This window comes from Podarcis pityusensis, assembly GCF_964106645.2.
Source record: "Podarcis pityusensis genome assembly, chromosome: 15".
Lineage (NCBI taxonomy): Eukaryota > Metazoa > Chordata > Lepidosauria > Squamata > Lacertidae > Podarcis > Podarcis pityusensis.
Window position 1 is genome coordinate 1,481,126 of NC_138040.1, and position 20,432 is coordinate 1,501,557.

A 20,432-nucleotide genomic window follows, 5' to 3' on the forward strand; every position below is an offset into this window, starting at 1 on the left:
TGCATCCTTGAACTGCAATAACTTTGCCACTAGCCCAGATGAGGAATGAACAGATATATTGAATGGCTTTTGAAGAGGACTAGGCTCGGCTCGGCCTCTGTGGTTGGAGGCAGCATGCTTCTCCTCTGGCTAAAAGTCTCCTCAGGCAAAGTGCGGGGCTAAATTATTATTATTATTTATCAAATTTATATACCGCCCTGTACCCAGAGGTCTCAGGGCAGTTCACAGAATAAAATCAGAATATAAAACCACAGAATACATAATCAAAATAAAAGCAACAACCCAGTAACCCCCCCCAAACCCCACATTTTAAAAGGGCACAGGATGTCAATCAAATCAACCAAAGGCCTGGTTAAAAAGGAACATTTGTACCTTGTGCCTAAAGATGTATAATAAAGACACCAGGCAAACTTCCCTGGAGAGAACATTCCACAGATGGGGAACCACTGCAGAGAAGGCCCCGTTCTCGTGTTGCCACCCTCTGGGCCTCTCAAGGAGGCACACAAGGAAGTGTGATTAATTTTACAAGAATTTATATGCAAATATACTCAAAGTCCCATTGTCTCTCAGCCTCACACAAATTTGCTAATTCCTAAAATAACCCTTGTCTCTGTGTTGGCTTTCACAGATGTAACAAAAGAGAAGAGAGGGAGAAATTACCCTGGATAGATACAAAAACGGGGTTCAGAACATAAAGAATTTAGTTTACAAGCTTATAAATTGTAGTTAAGTACTTTATCTGCTTATGGCACCCACAGGTGCTGGAAAGCACAGGAGGGCTTACGAGAGTCCCATGAGAACAGGATTCTGACTTACATGGGTCATTGGCCTGATCCCACAGGCTCTTCCTATATTGGACCTGAGAGATCAGGGTCTGAATCCCCACTGAGCCACAAAACTCCACTGGGTGACCTTGGGCCAGTTGCTGCCTCTCAGCCTGTCCTACCTTACAGGGTCGTTGTGAGGATAGAATGGGCAGGAGAACCACGTACACCACCCTCAAGCTCCTTGAAGAAGGAGGTGGTATATAAATGTAGCAGCAACAACAAAAAGTATTCTTACGTCTGTGTGCGTATCTAGAATCCTCTAACTTTTACAGAGTTGAAATTCGGCCCATTGTACAAAGTGAGGAGTTCCAACCTTTGCCCCTCCCACTTTTCCTCTGCCCCGCCCACTTTTCCTCTGCCTGCCCACTTTTTTGCACACGGCCCCTGGAAAGCTGCCCTTTAGGAACTGTGACCACTGGGCTGGGAAAAGGTTCTTTGCCCTCTGCTACCTAAAGATGACCATAAAGAAGGCTGATCGCCGAAGAATTGATGCTTTTGAATTATGGTGCTGGAGGAGACTCTTGAGAGTCCCATGGACTGCAAGAAGATCAAACGTATCCATTCTGAAGGAAATCAGCCCTGAGTGCTCACTGGAAGGACAGATCCTGAAGCTGAGGCTCCAAGACTTTGGCCACCTCATGAGAAGAGAAGACTCCCTGGAAAAGACCCTGATGCTGGGAAAGATGGAGGGCACAAGGAGAAGGGGACGACAGAGGACGAGATGGCTGGACAGTGTTCTCGAAGCTACAAACATGAGTCTGACCAAACTGTGGGAGGCAGTGGAAGACAGGAGTTCCTGGCGTGCTCTGGTCCAGGGGGTAACAAAGAGTCAGACAGGACTAAACGACTAAACAACAACAACCTAAAGATGTCCTGCGTTAACCCAGACCCATAGAATTCTCCTGCCCTAAAATCCTGCTTGCCCCACTTCCTGAACCTCAGGCATCTTTCCCGTTGCTTTCCAGAGCAAGAGAATCTTTACTGACTATATTTTGAATCCTGCCGTATTTCTTGGCCTGACATCCTTCTGGGGCAGATATCATGCGCAATTAAATCCAAGCGGCGATCCTTTTTATTTAATACACTTAATGGATTGCAACATATCTCAGCTTCCAGAAGTCTGCTCCTGTGCCCTGACTGGTTTTTTTAACCTTTTTTTATTTAAAAAAAATTGCTTTAAATTGAATTTTAACCTCCTACCGAGGCTGAGAGATTTGATGTAAGCATGGAGACTTTTCTCCGAGCAGGCAGATGGCATTTGGAAAGATCTCGCAGAGAAATTGCTGCAAGCTGATTTCTGGACATTTATTTTGATGTTGGGGATGTGTGTGTGTGTGTGTGTGTGTGTGTGTGTGTGTGTATGTCAGGTGTTGGTGTTGGGGAGAGGTGGAATTTAGTTGTTTATTTAAAAATATACATTAATCAAAATCCAAATGGGCTTCCTTCCACCCCCTCCCCTTGGCTGTTGTTAGGAATGAGGAAGAGAAATTGACATGGGGAGTTACTGCCTCTGAAATGTTAATTTTGACTGCGCGGATGCAGTAGGGCCGCTTGTCCAAATCTGCCCAAAGAGGTTTGAATTTACAGAAGCAGCTGAGCCAGAGCGATAGAGGGACGGTCAGCAAATTCATAGTTGCTGATGTTGGGGATTTTAGTCTGGACACCACCAGAGACTGAAGCTGGCAACGATTATACACGTGCGCGCGCACACACACACACACACACAGTGTGCTGGAAAGAGATTGGTGGCAAGGAATACGGAATCGGCTGGAGAGTGTTAAGTCAAAGCCAAGCAAGGGCATGGGCAGCTAGAGTGGTCCATCACTTGCCAAGCCCACAGTGTGTGAATACTCTCAAATCCCTAAACTCAGTGGCTACTGGGGAGGATTTACCGGTAGCAGAAATCCAGAACAAAGCAGGCAGAAGACCCCATTCTGACGATTAGCCAAAAAAAACCACAGAGAGATCAGAAGCTCATGATACAGTCTCCACCTAGTTCAGTGCACTGACTGGCAGCTGCTGTCCAAGATTCCAGGCAGCGTTCTGCACCAGCCCCACTTGCAGTTGTCTTTGGGGGTTGAGTCTGGGGACCTTCTGCATGCAAAGCAGGTGCTCTATCCCTGAGCTCTTGCCCTAAAACTAAAGGATCTGGTTTAAATAGGAGCATAGGGAGATGCCTTAAAGCAAGAGGCTCACTGGTCCACAGAAGGTGGTGGGCACTGGTTGGCAGTGGCTCTCCAGATGGGGCTGTGTCCCACCCCCACCTGGAGACGCTGTCGGGGACTGAACCTGGGTCCTTCAGTGTGCAAGGCAGATTGCTCTACCAGAACACAGCCACAGCCACCACTGGATCCTGGTACTTGTAGGAAGCTGAGTCAACGCGAGGTTTCATGCTGCCTGTTAGTTGCACATTGCTTACTTCCTTCTGTGTGCCAACTGAGGGCTCTGAGGCTGCAGTGCACACAGCCCAGGATATTATTATTATTATTATTATTATTATTATTATTATTATTTGTATTTGTATTTATATTTATATACCGCCCTATACTGGGAGGTCTCAAGGCAGTTCACAGAAAAGATCAACATAAAAACCACAATATATATAAGCAAAATAAAAACAACAACCCAATAACACCCCCCCAAAAGAGCCACATTTTAAAAGGGCATAGGATAGCTTTGAACACATTAAGCTTTGAACACATTAAGCTGCCTTATAGTAAGTCAGACTCCTGCTCTTCCTAGCCATTCTTGTTTTTTAGGAGAATAAGGAGAGCCTGTTGGATCAGGCCCATGGCCCATCCAGTCCAGCACCCTGTTCTCACAGTGGCTGACCAGATGCCCCACTGTGAAACCCGCAAGCAGGATCCAAGCACCAGGGCCCTCTCCCCTCCTGTGGCTTCCAGCGACTGGCATTCAGAAGCATAGCTGCCCCCAACCAGGAAGGCAGAGCAGAGCCACTGTGGATAGTAGCCATTGACAGCTGTCTCTTCCATGAAACTCTCCAGTCCTCTTTTCAAGCCATGTAAGTTGGTTGCCATCGCTGCCTCCTGCTGTGGCGAGTTGCATAGTTTAAACTATTCACCCTGTGATGAAAGACTGTCTTTTCTCTGCCCTGAATCTTCCAACATTCAGATTCATGGGATGTCCACGAGTTGTAGTGTTGTAAAAGCTTATTCTTTAGCATTAGTAGCAGTGGTATTAATAGTAGTGGTAGTAGCAGTAGCTGATTGCCGAAGAATTGATGCTTTTGAATTCTGGTACTGGAGGAGACTCTTGAGAGTCCCATGGACTGCAAGAAGATCAAACCTCTCCATTCTGAAGGAAATCAGCCCTGAGTGCTCACTGGAAGGACAGATCCTGAAGCTGAGGCTCCAGTACTTTGGCCACCTCATGAGAAGAGAAGACTCCCTGGAAAAGACCCTGATGTTGGGAAAGATGGAGGGCAGAAGGAGAAGGGGACGACAGAGGACGAGATGGTGGGACAGTGTTCTCGAAGCTACCAGCATGAGTTTGACCAAGCTGCGGGAGGCAGTGGAAGACAGGAGTGCCTGGCGTGCTCTGGTCCAGGGGGTCACGAAGAGTCGGACACGACTAAACGACTAAACAACAACAACAGTAGTAGTAGTATTAATAATAGCATTGTTAGTCACTCTATGAATATTAGTGGAGTATTAGTAGCATTGTTAGTAGTGCTGTGAGCATTAGCAGAGTATTAGTGGTGGTAGAATTCACAGTATTGTTAGCAATACTATGCGTTCAGTAGTCTGAGTATTGGTAGCATTGGATATCGCTCCCCCCCTCCTTGGCCAAGCCCCCCTGCCTCTCTCCCTATCAAAGCAGCCCAGGCTCCCGCCAGGCTGAAAACCAAGCCGATCTGGTCACAGCAGTTGCCGGCCGCAATGGTAGCCCAAGCAGCAACATCCTAAATTGTTCAGAGGGGCTCTTCTGTGAGCGAAACGGCCCCCTCGCAGGCCTGGCCTGAGGCAGAAACAATTAGGCCAACCTCTCCAAAAGAGCTCCAGGCTGGGGTGGGACTGGGCTCTTTGATAATCCGGTCCCAACTGGGGGTGCCGAGCCAGACGAGGGTGGTGGAGGATCACAGCTCCCGCTCATCTACAAAGCGCTGTCAGGATGCTCCAACCAAAGAGGCTTGCTGTAAAACACAGCTGTTGTTCTCTTTTAATTCTTTTTTTTAAACTATGAAGGTATTACCTGCCTTGGCTGCCCATCTCTCCTCTCTTGCTCAGAGCTGGGTAGAAATTCTCTCTTTTTTTCTTTGCTTTCTCTCTCATTTTGCTGTTCCGTTTTTAGTTAGATTAGTTTGTTTATTATTTTGCATGTTGAAAAGTTTAAGTTAAAAATATGTTTGATAGATAGATGATAGATAAAAGAGAGAGGCAAAGCTCCTGCTAGGACTAAGATGGAGCTCCATGCAGGATACCTTTGGGCAACAAATGGCAGGCATACTCAATCAGGAATGGCTGCTGCATTCACGCCCTGCTTGTGAGCAGGAGGCTGGACTAAATGGGCCCCCCTGTGGCCTGATCCAGCAGGGCTCTCTCTCAGCTATCTATCTATCATCTATCTATCTACATTTCTCACTCACAGGACATGAACCATTACTACTATTAATATTATTCTCTCACAATGCCAAAGCATTCAGGCCCAAATATAAGCTAGTGCAAATGCCAAACTTAACCAAACATAACAGACCCAATAAAATGAAAAAGTCAATTAAAAGGGAACCAGGCTCTTGCAGATGGTTGTGACACATGGCCTTCTGCAAGGGCGCTCAGCGCTGGCTGGTGTCAATCACTTTACAATGAAAGTGCCACTGGAGAGCAGTAACGATTGCTGGACGCACCAAAATCGACAAGATCGATTTGGGAACTTTGGGCTTGATGGATTGGTTGGGCTCCAGCTCAGCACTGGGGAACCGGTGGTGGTGGTGGCGGCGGCAGCCCTCTGCATACAGCTGGGCTCCAACTTCCTGGGAACCCCAGCAGCCAGCAGGACTAGTGGTTAGGGATTACAGGGGTGTCAAAGACCAGCAATGTCTGGAGGGCCACAGGTCCCCCACAGGAAACCGCAGGAGGGGAGTTTGCTCAAGGTCAAATCCTGCTTGCAGGTTTCTAATTAAGGACATCTGGTTTGCCACTGTGAGAACAGAGCGCTGGACTATTTGGGGCATTGGCCTCACCCAGCAAGCTCTTCTCAGGTCTGTGCCAGTTCTTGGTACAACCCTATGCACAGTCTACTCAGAAGTAAGCCCTGCTGAGTTCGCCGATTTCATAGGGACCACAGCCAACATTCCTTTGTTGTTATTTCAGCAGTTGTTGCTCTGTTGCAATAGGCAAGTTAACGACACACACAGGCTTATTTTCCTTCATTGCCAAAGGGGACTCTGGGCACTGAGCACCCATTTACTGCAGCAGGATAGGGCCACACCTAGGGCCAAGCTGGTCGAGAAATCTGAAGCTACAGAGAGACTTTATCTGAGCGGTGTAAGTGTATATTAGCAGGACAATGCTTAACAACTGCTCCTCTGACTTTAAAAGAATCAAAATATGTCCCAAACTGCTTCTTTATCTGCAAGAGGGAAGACGCCCCTCTGCCCCCATAGACGGGATGTTAAGAACATCGGAGCAGCCCTGCTGGATCAGGCCCAAAGCCCACCTGGTCCAGCCAACTGTGGCCAGACATATACCTCCAGGAAGCCTGCAAGCAATAGCCCACTTCTGCTGCTGCTCCCTGCCTTGACACTCAGTGCATGGGCAGTTCAGCCTTGGGTCAGTCATGCTCTCTCAGCCCAAGCCCAAGCTACCTTGCAGGGCTGTTGGGAGGATAAAATGGGGAAGCGGAAAAACCACACCTGCAACCTTGTGCTTCTTCGTAGGGCCTTTTCAGTGGCTGCTCCCAAACTTTGAAACTCCCTCCCCAAAGAAGTTAGACTGGCTTCCTCCTTCCTGTCCTTCCACCAGCAAGTGAAGGCTGTTTAATCTGACAGGCTTTTGGCTTTTCTGTAAGAAAAGAGCTTCTAATAGTGCTGTTTTTATTATCTGTATTCTAGTAGATTTGTTTTTATGTTGTTTTAATTCTGTTGCAGTTTAATTGTTTTTAAAACGGTAATCTTTTATGCGTTTTTAGCTTTTTGCATTTTACGCGCCTTGTTTTAATTTGTGCAAGTCGCCTTATGTCCCGGTCTGCGAAGAAGGTGGGATACAAATAAGTAAACAAACAAATGAACAAATAAACAATAGCCATGGAGAGCCAGGGGCTGCCACTTTCTGCAGCAGGCAAAGCTGCAAACCTTGTTCCAAGCAAGCCTCCTTCTGCTGCTAAATTTGGCGCCTTTAATCCTCGGCTGTTCCATAAATGTTTAATGCAATAAAGCAACGTAAAGTTGGAGAGGTGGCGGGGGTGGTCGGGGGTGGGGTGAGGTGGGGGGGGTTGCAAGGAGAGAGCGGGGAGAGAAACGGAGCCGTTTTGTAGGCAAAATGGAACCTTCTAATATCATGATATTCAAATGGGCTTTAATCGCATCGGCTGCTTCAGAAGCCTGTACTCAGACTCCTAATGAACAGGCGAGGGAGACAAAGGGAAAGCCCAGAAGGAGAAGAAAAGAACCAGGGAAGAGAGGGGGGGGGGGGTGAGAGAGAGAGAGAGAGAGAGAGAGAGAGAGAACCTCTCTGCAAACAGATTTTGGATCTTTTTAAAAAATAAACAAGGCATTGGCAAGATCAGGCTGACAACTCCCTACATGAAAACCAAAGGAAAACCAAGAGTGATCCAAGGGGAGCGGAAAAGGGAGAGAGAAAATATATGTATATGCCCGCATGCAACACAAAAGGCCCCGGGAACAAAAGCAAAGTTGCATCCAAGCCCAGGCAGAAATTAGCAGGCTTGCATCATCTCTGGTGCACACGCAAGTGTGTGATTTGCACTGTGGCATGCTGTGGTGCATCGGTGCGAGGATCTGAAGTGGATGACAGGCTGACAAGAGGATTTAATTGGAAAGCTCATCGCTTCTCCCAGGGCGCATTGCTAACAGCTGCTTAAATCCAGGCTGGTACAGCTTTCCCCAGAGTGTCTAGATCCTCGTTCCCACCCCCATCCCCCGCCCGCTGCCCCTCTCCTGCTCTCACACACGTAACACCACACAGATACTTTTAATCCGTCGGAAGCATTAGGAAGCATGTCGTGGAACTGGGGAGATGCAGGGAAATGGCAGCCAGAATGAACAAGGTTTGAGATATTTGGGTTTAGAAGAATGGGGTGGGGGTGGGGGAGAGATATGATGGAGGGGGACAAGCCATGCACATTGTCTCTCTCTTGCACCCGGTTACGAAGTGGATTGTTGGAACATTCCTGAGGGACGAAAGAAAGCCCTTCTTCACGCAGCACAGTTAACCTGTGGAACTCCCTCCCACAGGAGGCAGGGATGGTGTGATAAGAATTTTAAAGTCTTAGATATAATAAATAATAATAATAATAATAATAATAATAATAATAATAATAAATTTTATTTATATCCCGCCCTCCCCCAGCCGAAGCTGGGCTCAGGGCGGCTAACAACAGATACGCTGTTTTGGGTTCCTCCTCCTTTCCTGCGTGTGAGGGGAGCAGCCTGTTGCAACAGATCAATAAAGATCAGGCTTACTAGCTGCTTTGCTTCTCAATACAGTGGTACCTCGGGTTAAGAATTTAATTCGTTCCGGAGGTCCGTTCTTAACCTGAAACTGTTCTTAACCTGAAGCACCACTTTAGCTAATGGGGCTGGGAGCGGCCGCCAAGACCACATAACACCGGTCTTGAAAGACCTACACTGGCTCCCAGTACGTTTCCGAGCACAATTCAAAGTGTTGGTGCTGACCTTTAAAGCCCTAAACAGCCTCGGTCCAGTATACCTGAAGGAGCGTCTCCACCTCCATCGTTCTACCTGGACACTGAGGTCCAGCTCCGAGGGCCTTCTGGCAGTTCCCTTGCTGCGAGAAGCCAAGTTACAGGGAACCAGGCAGATGTCAAAGAGAAAAATAACTACCAAACTTTTAGAAGACATCTGAAGGCAGCCCTGTTTAGGGAAGCTTTTAATGTTTAATAGGTTATTGTATTTTAGTGTTTTGTTGGAAGCCGCCCAGAGTGGCTGGGGAAACCCAGCCAGATGGGCGGGGTATAAATAATAAATTATTATTATTATTATTATTAGCCCGATGGCTGTGGTCTGCCTCCATTGCAGAAGGTTGGCACGCCTCTCAATACAAGCTGCTAGGAATCCCAGGCAGGGGGAGTTGCTGGCTGGTGCCCTAAGGTCCTGTTTGAGGGCTGCACCTGAGGGCACCTGGTTGGCTGCGGTGAGGAGGCTGGCTGGATTTAATGGGCCCTCTTTGGCGTGGCTCAGCAGCCAGGCTCTTCTTCAGCTCTCAGATACTGGAGTAAAAAAATACAACCCTCAGGTTTTACCCCCGTCAAATGCATCTCCTTGTTTTTTAAAATAATTACTCTGATTTAATGCAACAAAACAAAAAAATGTCTTAAGGGTGAAGTGATGCGCTGGGGGGTCTGTCACGAATCCTTGTCTGAAATCCTGGTGAGCTTCAGTGGAGACAATACTGAGCTAGATGGACCAGTGTTCTGACGCAGCTTCTTCTGTTCCTATTGCAATCAGCCCTTTATACAAAACCAGGAGGACTGGATTCTAGTTTTATTTTCAGTGCAAGGGCTGTAGCTCAGGGTAGAGTCCCCGCTTTGCCCACAGAAGGTCCTAGGTTCAATCCCCAGCAGGCAGCACTGCAAATGCTTCCTATCTGAAAATCTGGAGGAGCTGCTGCCAGCCAGTGTAAGCAACACTGACCTTGATGGCCTGTTGTCCTCACTCAGTTATCTCTGCCATTTTCTCATTAGTTCATCGCTCTCCTGGATTCATCACACCATGTTTATTTTGCTGTCAGCTGAAGACTGTGGGGTATAAATTTTTGCAAAACAAATAAAAGCCTCTCCAAAATCCTTCGGCATCTCGCGCAAAGGGAAGGGGGATCAGTCCCACCCACTCAGCTAGCAGTTTAGGAGGTTTCACAAAAATTTACACCCCAAACCTTCAATTTTGGATGTGGATCAGGTGGCCCACACCGCCCCTTCGGGAACATCGTTGGTGTCTGTCTCTGTGTGTGTGTGCTTGTGCGAGCAAAACCTCCCAAGCCAACCCGAAATGTGTCGCTGTTCAAAATGCCCAGCTGGCAAGTGGGAGGGTTCTCCTGCTTATCGCTAGGCAACCTGCCCTTGAACATTCATGTCAATATCAACATATCAGTCACCCTGGTAAATATGGGAGGAGGCAGAGACAGCGAAAGCAGAGCTTGGCAAGGATCCTTTCCTGATGGTGGTGCTGGTGGGGGGGACGCACACCCCCCCCAGTGCCAAATGGAGATGGAGGGAAAGGAGGAGGACTCTAAGCAGGGAGGTTCTGCTTCCCCACTGAAGGAAACAGGGCTTGTGTGTGCCCAGCAAGGCTGAAGAACCAGCTAAGCAGATTTGGCAGTGGGGGAGAGAGAGGTGGGTGTGGGGGTGTTGGAAGGAGTGAAAATGCATCTAGCAGAGAGGAAGGGGGTGGAATGATAATCCATGCATGGGTGGCAATGAGCTAAAAAAGGACTGCAACGGAGGAAAGGTTCTTGAAGGAAAGGGGGGATAAGAGCAGAGATAAGATTTGCAGTTGAAAGGGGACGCGGGTGGCACTGTGGGTTAAACCACAGAGCCTAGGACTTGCCGATCAGAAGGTCGGCTGTTCGATTCCCCGCGACGGGGTGAGCTCCCATTGCTCAGTCCCTGCTCCTGCCAACCTAGCAGTTCGGAAGCACGTCAAAGTGCAAGTAGATAAATAGGTACCGCTCTGGTGGGAAGGTAAACGGTGTTTCCGTGCACTGCTCTGGTTTGCCAGAAGCGGCTTAGTCCTGCTGGCCACATGACCCGGAAGCTGTATGCCGTCTCCCTGGGCCAGTAAAGCGAGATGAGCGCCGCAACCCCAGAGTTGGCCACGACTGGACCTAATGGTCAGGGGTCCTTTTACCTTTGGGGTTAAAAGGGAGCCAAGCAGAGGCAGGAGCAGCCTCAGTATATGGAGGTTTCAAAGATGAGGGTCAGATCTGCACCCCTCATTTAAATCACAGTCATGGCTTTACCTGGGGAATCCCAGGACCTGTAGTTTAAGGGTGCTGGGAACAGTAGTTAAAGGAGGCCCCCATCCATTTGGATCACTTCAAAAGAAGATTAGACAAACTTGTGGAGGAAGACAAGGCTGCCAGTGGCTGCTAGATATGGTGGGTCTGCTCTGCCTGCACAGCAACACTTCTGAATCCCAGTTGCTGGAAACCTCAGGAAGGAAAAGGGCTCCTGGGCTCAGATCCTGTTTGTGGGTTTCACTGGTCGGCCACTGTGAGAGCAGGAGGCTGGACTAGACCGGCCATTGGGCTCTTCTTATGTTCTTAGGTGATAAAGATTTTTGCATTAAAGGCTGTCAGGAGATATTTTGGGGATGGAAAGTGGTTAACACGTCCAAATATGCAAACTGAGTGATAAACCGGGATCCTAATCAATGCCTCGCTGTCACCCTGCAGAGGAACGGAGAGGGGGATGAAGTTGAAAGCAGGAGGATATAGATTTAAGTGTCAGGATGCATTTCCTGGGCATAACAAGAGGCAGGTGGTGGAAGGAGCCACGGAAGAAAGTGATGACCTCCCTCTTTGTTTTGGGAGCCACGGAGGACAGTGGAGGAGAACCTCAAGACTCAATCATTGCAATGCGCTCTGTGTGGTGCTATCCTCTTGGGGCCTGGTCTGGGGCAAAATGCTGCGGTTAGGCGGCTTGGTGAACCAGATCCCATATCACCAGGGCTCACAGATGCTGTGGGACTCCTCAACCAGCACAGCCAATGAACAGGAACGGTGGGAGCTCAGAAACTTCCAGAGGGCACCATGTTGCTTACCTGTGGTTTAGCATTCAGCCACCAGGTCTCCTTGGCTGGCAAGGCCCAGCGGGGAATGATGCAGTTGTAGTTGTTGGGTTGGAAGAAAACATCAGGGCTTGGGTAAGGACATATGAAGAACCTGCTGGATCAGGCCAAAGGAGACCCATCTTCCTGTCCAGCTTCCTGTTCTCACAGTGGCCAACCACAGTGGCCAATGGGAAACCCACAACTGGGATTCGCACACAAGAGCAACTTTCCCCTCCTTCGGTTTCCAGCAACTGGGATGCTTCTAACTGTGGAGGCAGCGCATAGCCATCTTGGCTAGGAGCCATTGATAGTTTGCTCCTGCCCCAAGGATTTGTCCAATCTTCTTTTAAAGCCTGTGGGAGGGAGTTCCATAGTTTAACTCTTTAAAGAGAGGCCTGGCTTGCAGGCTTGGATGGTGTTAGTGGAACCAAAGCTTTTCTGCATCATTGTTATATGAAAATTTGGGGTTGGCTCTTGCAACTCTGATTTCTTAAGGAAATCAGCCCTGAGTGCTCATTGGAAGGACAGATCCTGAAACTGAGGCTCCAAGACTTTGGCCACCTCATGAGAAGAGAAGACTCCCTGGAAAAGACCCTGATGTTGGGAAAGATGGAGGGCACAAGGAGAAGGGGACAGCAGAGGACGAGATGGTGGGATAGTGTTCTCGAAGCTACCAGCATGAGTTTGACCAAACTGCGGGAGGCAGTGGAAGACAGGAGTGCCTGGCGTGCTCTGGTCCAGGGGGTCATGAAGAGTTGGACACAACTGAATGACTAAACAACAACTTGCAGCCCAGCTCCCCCAAGGGAACTCCCAAGTCCATTATCAGTCAAAGAAGAATGGGTGGAGGCAAGAATCCATAGGCGAAAGCAAGGAAGATCTTTCTTTTCTGTCTCAACAGAGATTCCCCCCACCCTGCAAGGAGGTGAGGACCCAGCACAAAAGTGTGCAACAACTTTTAAAGACTTTAGAAATTGCCCAACCCCTTCCCCAGAGACCACCCAAAAGCATCATACAAGCATCACAGAAAGAGGTGGTCTGCAGAAGAATTTTGACTCCTCCCCTGCCTGCCAAGATACCTGACAATCCTTGCTGATTGCCTTTTCCTGGCTAGTCTTTTGAAATGGTAAATACCTAAGTTCTTGAATGCATTGTCCCAGACTTCCTCAATTCATGTGAGAATTTCACCTCTTTACAGAGTTTGGAGGATTTTGCAAGTGAAAAGAACTATTGGGAAAAGTTTTTCCAAGATACTTCCTTCTACTGCAGAGAAAATATTTGGGGTCCTTAAGAGAGTCAAGTTGGTCTGTGAACTCAAAGTCTCTTTTCTTTCAGGGAATATTTCCCAATTTTTGAAGGGTGAAGGAAGAACCTTCTGACAGTAAGAGCTGTTCAGCTGCGGAACGGACTCCCTCGGGAGGTTGTGGAGAGGCTGGATGGCCACTTGCCATGGATGCTTTACTTGAGATTCCTGCATTGCCTGGGGTTCGACTGGATGACCCTTGGGGACCCTTGATTCCACCCGCTATGCGTGTGCCTCAACATCTGTGCAACATCATCTCTCTGCTACCATTCCGAAAAGGCAGCTGAGAAGGTTCTGGAAAGAAGGAGCCATCAAGTTGTCAAGAGCACCCAGTTCTTGAGTGGGGGAAGAGGCTATGAAATGCAGCCCCCACCCCCGTGCACCCAGATGAAGAACTTCTCCAGCAAAGCGCCTTGCCTCTGATCATCAGAGCCGTCCCTGGAGCCTCAAAGGCGCCCGATTTGGCACTGATGCTCAATTGGATGAGAGGAGGCCTGTTGCGGCGCCTGCCCTTTCCCCAGACATTTGCTTTGAGATTGTCAGCGCGGCTTCTGTTATCCTCCCACCCCCACCCGTCTTCCGCCGTCGCCTTCTCTTCCCCCCACCAGCTTTCTACACAGACCATTTTCTCTGGCTCAGATGAGAAGGATATTGTCAGAGAGTCTCCGCGTGCTGACCTCAATCCCAGCCTCATCCGCAAAAGCTATCTGCCGTAATTCTCATTACCGGGCCGGCGCAGAGACGGCGGAGAAATCGCGACCCCACCAAAAAAAAGGAAAAAGGACCCCAACTGACACCCTCCCTCCCCCAGCCTTTTCAAGACCAGACTAGAGACCCTGTGGGTTTAATTCCCTCCGACCCCTGTTTTGAGATCTCATACAAGCCCTTTAAAATAATATCCTGAAAGTCTGCTCTCTTGCCTCGAAATGTGGGAGGAAACTAAGACGTGGAAATGGGATTACCAGAAAAGAATTGAAGACTTGGCGTTTTGTTGCGGGATGGAATTTGGCGTCGCTTTCTCTCGCCGCCCCCGGATAAAACAACAATCGGGTATAACACTAGAACTAGTGGACATCGAATGAAACTGAATGTTGGAAGATTCAGGGCAGAGAAATGAAAGCATGTCTCTGTGCAGAGTTGAACTGTGGAACTCCCTGCCACAGGAGGCAATGAAAACCAACTTGGATGGCTTTAAAAGAGGGTGGGACAATTTCATGGAGGAACAAAGGGCTATTGATGGCCACAGGGGCTGTGCTTTGCAGTTGGAGGCCAAAGACGTATCTCTAGCCAGGCAAAACTACTAAAGGAGGGTATAAAGCAGGGGTCTGTGAGGGCTGTGGCCCGTGGAGAGTTTTGAGGGCCACACAGACTGGTCTTGAGGGCCACATTTGCCAACTGGGCTGAGGTTCCCCACCCCTGCTCTTTGAGGGATGTGAAACACAAGAGCAGTCAAGTACAACATTCCTAGAGTGAACATGTTTGCACATGGGGAGGAATGTTTGTCCAGCCAGCAGGTAAACTTCCTGTTTCCTTTTGGGCTGGGACAGACTTCCTCTGCATGTGACTAGAGGTGGGCATGGCCTCACCTGTGCAGGTAACGACAAAAGCACAGGGCAGTGCAGCAGTCTCTACTCCTTTTGACTACATGCATCGAAGAAGCAACATCTGCTTAGCCAAAGATGCTCTCTTGGAGGACAAAGGGACTGTCTCCTTATGAGATAGTTTCCAGGTATATGTCACTTTTCTAAGCTAAGTCTGCCTTCTGGGATCCGATTGTGAACAGAATGTGAGTGAGTAAACTTTTTGTACTTTTATAGACGACCGTGTCGTGTCTTATCTTTTATGAGGGAATAAGGGGAAAATACCAGAACAGTTATTATAGAGGCTTTAGCGAGCCTGAGCAAACGCATCCGCTGCGAGTTTAAAAAGGGGGGTGTTACTCTGCTAAATTGTGAACTTGTTAACACAAGTTGGAAAGGCTATAATCAAACAATATATCCTCTCCTGCATCCCTGAACATTCCCACACTCTTTGCCTTGGCAGACTGCTACTTGCGACGTGCTTTCTTCCCATATCACGCCCACCTAGCAGGGAGAGCGACGCTGTGGTGCTCAGGCTGTGCTTTCGGACGTCCTATTGGGGCATCCACCTGACCACGGTGAGAACAGGATGCGGGACCAGGTGGGCTGTTGGCTTCATCCATCAGCCGGACTCTTCCAATGTCCTCCTTCACCTTCCTCATTGCTTTATTGATCCCTCTGTTAATGGCTTCAGGACGTTGGCAGAGGGATATTCACCTCTTTTATAGGGTGTGTTTTTTTAAAAAGTGGGTGGCCCAGTATGAATCTGACCCCCAGCCGCTCTTGGCTTTGTCTTCTTTGACACCAGGGTGCGCATCCATCCTGCCTCCTCTCCCAGATGCTGAGGCCCACAGCTGCTTCTCCTCCAGCCCGTGGAAGAACCTGGTGTTTTCGAGGACAGAGGCATCACCGCCACCCTGCAGAACCAGCTGTGCCTCTTGTCCCAGGCTGTGTCTGGCACAAAGATAAGACTGGGATGGGCGTCAAGAGAGCTGGCAGCAGAGTCATGCTCACTTGCGCTCAAGCATCAGGATTCCGTGTTCGACAGGCGGCGAGAAGAGGGGGGAATGACGTCGGGATTTGCTGGAGGCGCCGGGCCGCAGCTGCGCTCTCGCCGTGTCCCTTCCGGCTGTTCAGGGAGTTGAGTTAATGAGCCCCAGCAGGGGCTCCGCTCCACGTCGAGAGCAAAGCAAATCAGGACACAGGTAAAAAAAACGCAACACGGTCCTACAAACCCAGCCCGAGTCGCCCACCCACTATTGTTCGTTCCTGAGTGACCTGCCGCAGTCCTCTGCCTCAGGACACCAGGTGGATCGGGCCAAAATCTCAGCTCATGGGGCTGCAGAAAGGGATCTTCGAGGTCATCCAGCCCAACCCCATTGTCGGTGGGCCAGAGCTCGGTGGCAGAGCAGCTGCTTAGCATGCAGAAGGTCCTGGGTTCGATACCTGTTGGCATCTCCAGGCAGGGTGGAAAAGACCCCTGTCTGAGACCCTGGAGAGCCACTGCTGCCAGTCAAGTGCGGACAGTGCTGAGGTAGATGGATGAATGATCCAGTCAAGGCAACTTCCCTGCTCGTTTGCAGAGCCACCTTAACCCTTTGTGAAGCCGAGGGGGAGGATGGGAAGACTTCTCCTGTGCTTGTTCTCTCATACCCTTCAAGTGTCCCGATTTTCCAGGGACAGTCCTGGAATTTACAAAGCCATCCCAGCTTGTGATTTGATCCCAGAATGTCCCTATTTCCTCCACCAGCGCTTGTCCCAAGCAGCAGCAGTGGCAGCAAGGGAGCTTCCTCTTGCCTCTCCCTGGCCGCTGTGGCTGGCCTCCTGCTTTGGGCAGCTCATAGCAGACGCTGGGGAGCAGGAGAGGCTGCCACTGCCTGGCTCTGAGACCACCCTGGGCGGGAAGAAAGAGGGAACGGAGCAGAATGCAAAGAGCCTCTCTCTTTTCTTTTAATGCCTTGTGAGTCTGTGCCTAATCACGCCCCTTCCTAAAATGTATTTATTGGTGTATGTCTTTCTTTTCGCAAATCTACCAAAGGAGAAAATAAAATAAAGTTGGGATTAAGGAATGTGGAGGGCCTGTGCGCTGTGTCCCATTGCTGTCGTGGTGGCGGCACTCGCTCTTCTTCTGATAGGAAATGGTCTGCAGGTGGGGGGACCATAATTGGGGGGGGTAAAGGTTGGGGATGTGGGTGGCACTTTGGGTTAAACCACAGAGCCTAGGACTTGCCGATCAGAAGGTTGGCGGTTTGAATCCCCACGACGGAGTGAGCTCCCGTTGCTTGGTCCCTGCTCCTGCCAACCTAGCAGTTCAAAAGCACATCAGAGTGCAAGTAGATAAACAGGTACCGCTCTGGCGGGAAGGTAAACAGTGTTTCCGTGCGCTGCTCTGGTTCGCCAGAAGCGGCTTAGTCATGCTGGCCACATGACCCGGAAGCTGTACGCCAGTAAAGCGAAATGAGTGCCACAACCCCAGAGTCGGCCACGACTGGACCTAATGGTCAGGGGTCCCTGAGCCAGTGTGGTGTAGTGGTCAAGAGCGGTAGTCTCGTAATCTGGGGAACCGGGTTCGCGTCTCCGCTCCTCCACATGCAGCTGCTGGGTGACCTTGGGCCAGTCACACTTCTCTGAAGTCTCTCAGCCCCACTCACCTCACAGAGTGTTTGTTGTGGGGGAGGAAGGGAAAGGAGAATGTTAGCCGCTTTGAGACTCCTTAAAGGGAGTGAAAGGCGGGATATCAAATCCAAACTCTTCTTCTTCTTTACCTTAAGGGAAAGTGGGGCATCCTGGGATCAAATCAGAAACCGGGGTGGCTTCTGTAAATCCGGGGCTGTCCCTGGAAAATAGGGACACTTGGAGGGTCTGTCACAGTGCCAAGCCTATGGGACCACCTCCCCAAAATGCCATGTCCTTTTAGCAACGCCACCAGAATCAACTAGTTCTTGCCTCATTCGGGGCCAGGGAGCCTCCCCACCCCAAGTTGAAAGTGCGTGTTGTTGGCCCAGCCTAATGGATGCACCACTTCTGCTCGCCCTGGGAGCCTGGAGAAATCTGCCTCCAACTTTTGCGCTTGCTGTGTGCTTCTAGCGACGCGCTTTCCTCTTGGAAAGAGGCGCACTTGCCAGGCAACAGACCATTGTCCTCCCGAAGTGGCAGCCCCCATTTTTGCTGTATAATGGCCCTCAGGCCTTGGGGTCCTGCTGGCACCGGCAGCTATTTGGCAAAATTGCTGCCTTGCTGTGTCAGGGGCCTTTTAGAGGGGTTTGTTTCTCCCCCTCCGTCTCAGATCGACCTGCGACGAAAGTAAATCCCCAGTGGAAAGTCTCCTTCCCGTCCTTTGCTCAGGAGGAGAAAGAAATAACAGGCCTGGAAAGAGGGGGGGGGGAGAGATTTAAAAGGGGGGAGAGAGAGAGAGAGAGAGAGAGAGAGAAAGAGAGAGAGAGTGTGTGTCTGGTGCCTGGCAGTTTGGGGATAGGGAAGAATTGCCTCCCTCCCTCCAGCAGAGCACCGAAGCGGCTTTGAGGACCCGCCAGTGCCGCGAAGATGCCTTGCCGGTCCAGCGGCTGATGCAAAAGAGAAAAATAGCCCCACACAAAAGAGGATGGTGGTGTTGTCTCTCGCGGCGATAATAAGCGCCTGCCCAAAAGACTCCCTGACAGGCCTTTTTAGACGCTCGCCCCCCTCCTAGGTAATTATAAGATGGAGTCGCAGACCGTGTACTTTGCAAAACTGCCTCCCCTGCCAGCGACGTCGTCATGGCTCATCCCAGCAGCTCCTCGCCTCTCCCCCGGCAGCCTGACGCTTTTCTCCTCAGATAAATGAGCCTAGGAAGCTGCCTTATCCCAGCTCAGGTGCTTTGGGCATCCAGCCCAGTACTGGCGACTCTAGCCGGCAGCAGCTGTCCGCAGACTCCCAGGCAGAGAAAGGCCTTCCTCGTCATCTGCTACCAAACCAAAGGAAGATTCTAGTCCTCATGAGACTAAAAAAAAGAGAGATGTTTTAAACAGGAACATAGGAAGCTGCCTTATACAGAACCAGTGTTGTCTACACTGACTGGCAGCAGCAGCTCACCAGGTTTTCAGTGCTGATTGGAACTGAACCTTCTGTGTGCAAAGCAGTGAATCTATCACTCTATCTATGGTGCTTTCTTTCTTTTTAAAAAAGAGTAAGATTATGGTCCTCATGGTTACACATGAAGGGATGGTTAAAACAGGAAGCTGCATTATCCCAGTATTATCAACACTGGTTGGCAGCAGCTCTCCAGAGTCTCCCAGGCAGAGAAAGGTCCTTCTGCTATTGAAAATGTTTTAGGAATTCAGCCATCCTTCTGAACTTACTGCCATCCCTAGGTCTCCTGTGTGTGCGTGATTTTAATTGGGGGTTCTATCTTGGTGCCTAATTATTGGTGCGCTCCCCCACCCCAGAAAACCCCCACCCCTTTCCCCCTGCTGTCACAACCTGTGTTGGTTCACCCCTTCGATCCTCCTCATGGTGGGAATTTCCAGCCCCACCAGTGCTAGGGGTCCCGGGGTTCCTGGTGCACCGAGGTTACACCTCCCAGCCAGCGGCTTTCGCCCACAGCCAAGACAGCCTCCTGGGAAGCTTTTGAGGGGTTAACAGGGGGAGACCAGGGCCCTGCCAGCAAGACTCTTCCCTTCCGATCTGGTGGGCAGGATAATTGAGATCCACGTTAGCCGTACCTGCCAATTTCGGGGCTCTCTCGCTCGCTCTTCATTGCGCGGCCGGTTCCCAGATACGTCTCTATTCTGGCAACCTGGCCTTGCCCATTCGGAGCGAGACCTCGTGTCATCTCCAATCAACTCTCCCATCCACCAGAAGGATGAACTTCCAAAGCAACTTATTAGACGGAAAAACATCATCAACAACAACAACAACCAGACCCAGCACCAAAAAAACAAGGCCCTAATTGATTCGTCTGCTACCGCCAGACCTTGAAGGTTTCACCGCTGCTGCTATAGCTCCTACAACTAAGCAAATTCTTTTTAAGGCTACAGCTTTATTGCGTTCAGACACGCTGCCTGGGGCTGGTTCAAGGCTGTGGGTGGAACTCGGCTTTCAGTTTTTTAAAGATGAGCCTGCAGGATCAGGCCAGTGGCCCATCTGGTCCAGAATCCTGTTCCCACAGTGGCAGACCAAATGCCTATGGGCGTAAGCAGGATTTGAGCGTTTGTGTGCTGCGCTGGCTCGCCAGATGCAGCTTCGTCACGCTGGCCACGTGACCCGGAAGTGTCTGCGGACAGCGCTGGCTCCTGGCCTATAGAGTGAGATGAGCGCACAACCCTAGAGTCTGGCAAGACTGGCCCGAACGGGCAGGGGTACCTTTACCTTTACCTTTACCTTTACCTTTGCCCTCCGGTGACTTCCAGCAGCTGGTATTCAGAAGCTCTGCCGTATCCAGCCATGGAAGCAGAACATAGTTATTGTGGCTAGGAGCCATCGATAGCCCTTCAAGCATTTGTCCAATCCTCTTAAGGATGGTAGTCTTCACTGCCTCCTGCAGCAGGGAGTTCCATCGTTTCTTTCTTTTTTAAAAATTTTTTATTCATTTTTCTTTTTCATTCATTACATACATCTCAAATTCTTAACATTTACTATATATTCCTCCCTCCCTCCCCTCCAAGGCTTCCCCCAACTTCCGCTTCTGGTTCGTTTCTCTTTTCACTTTGCTATCTCCTAACAGAAAAAGTTATTAATAACATAACATCAAGCCTAAA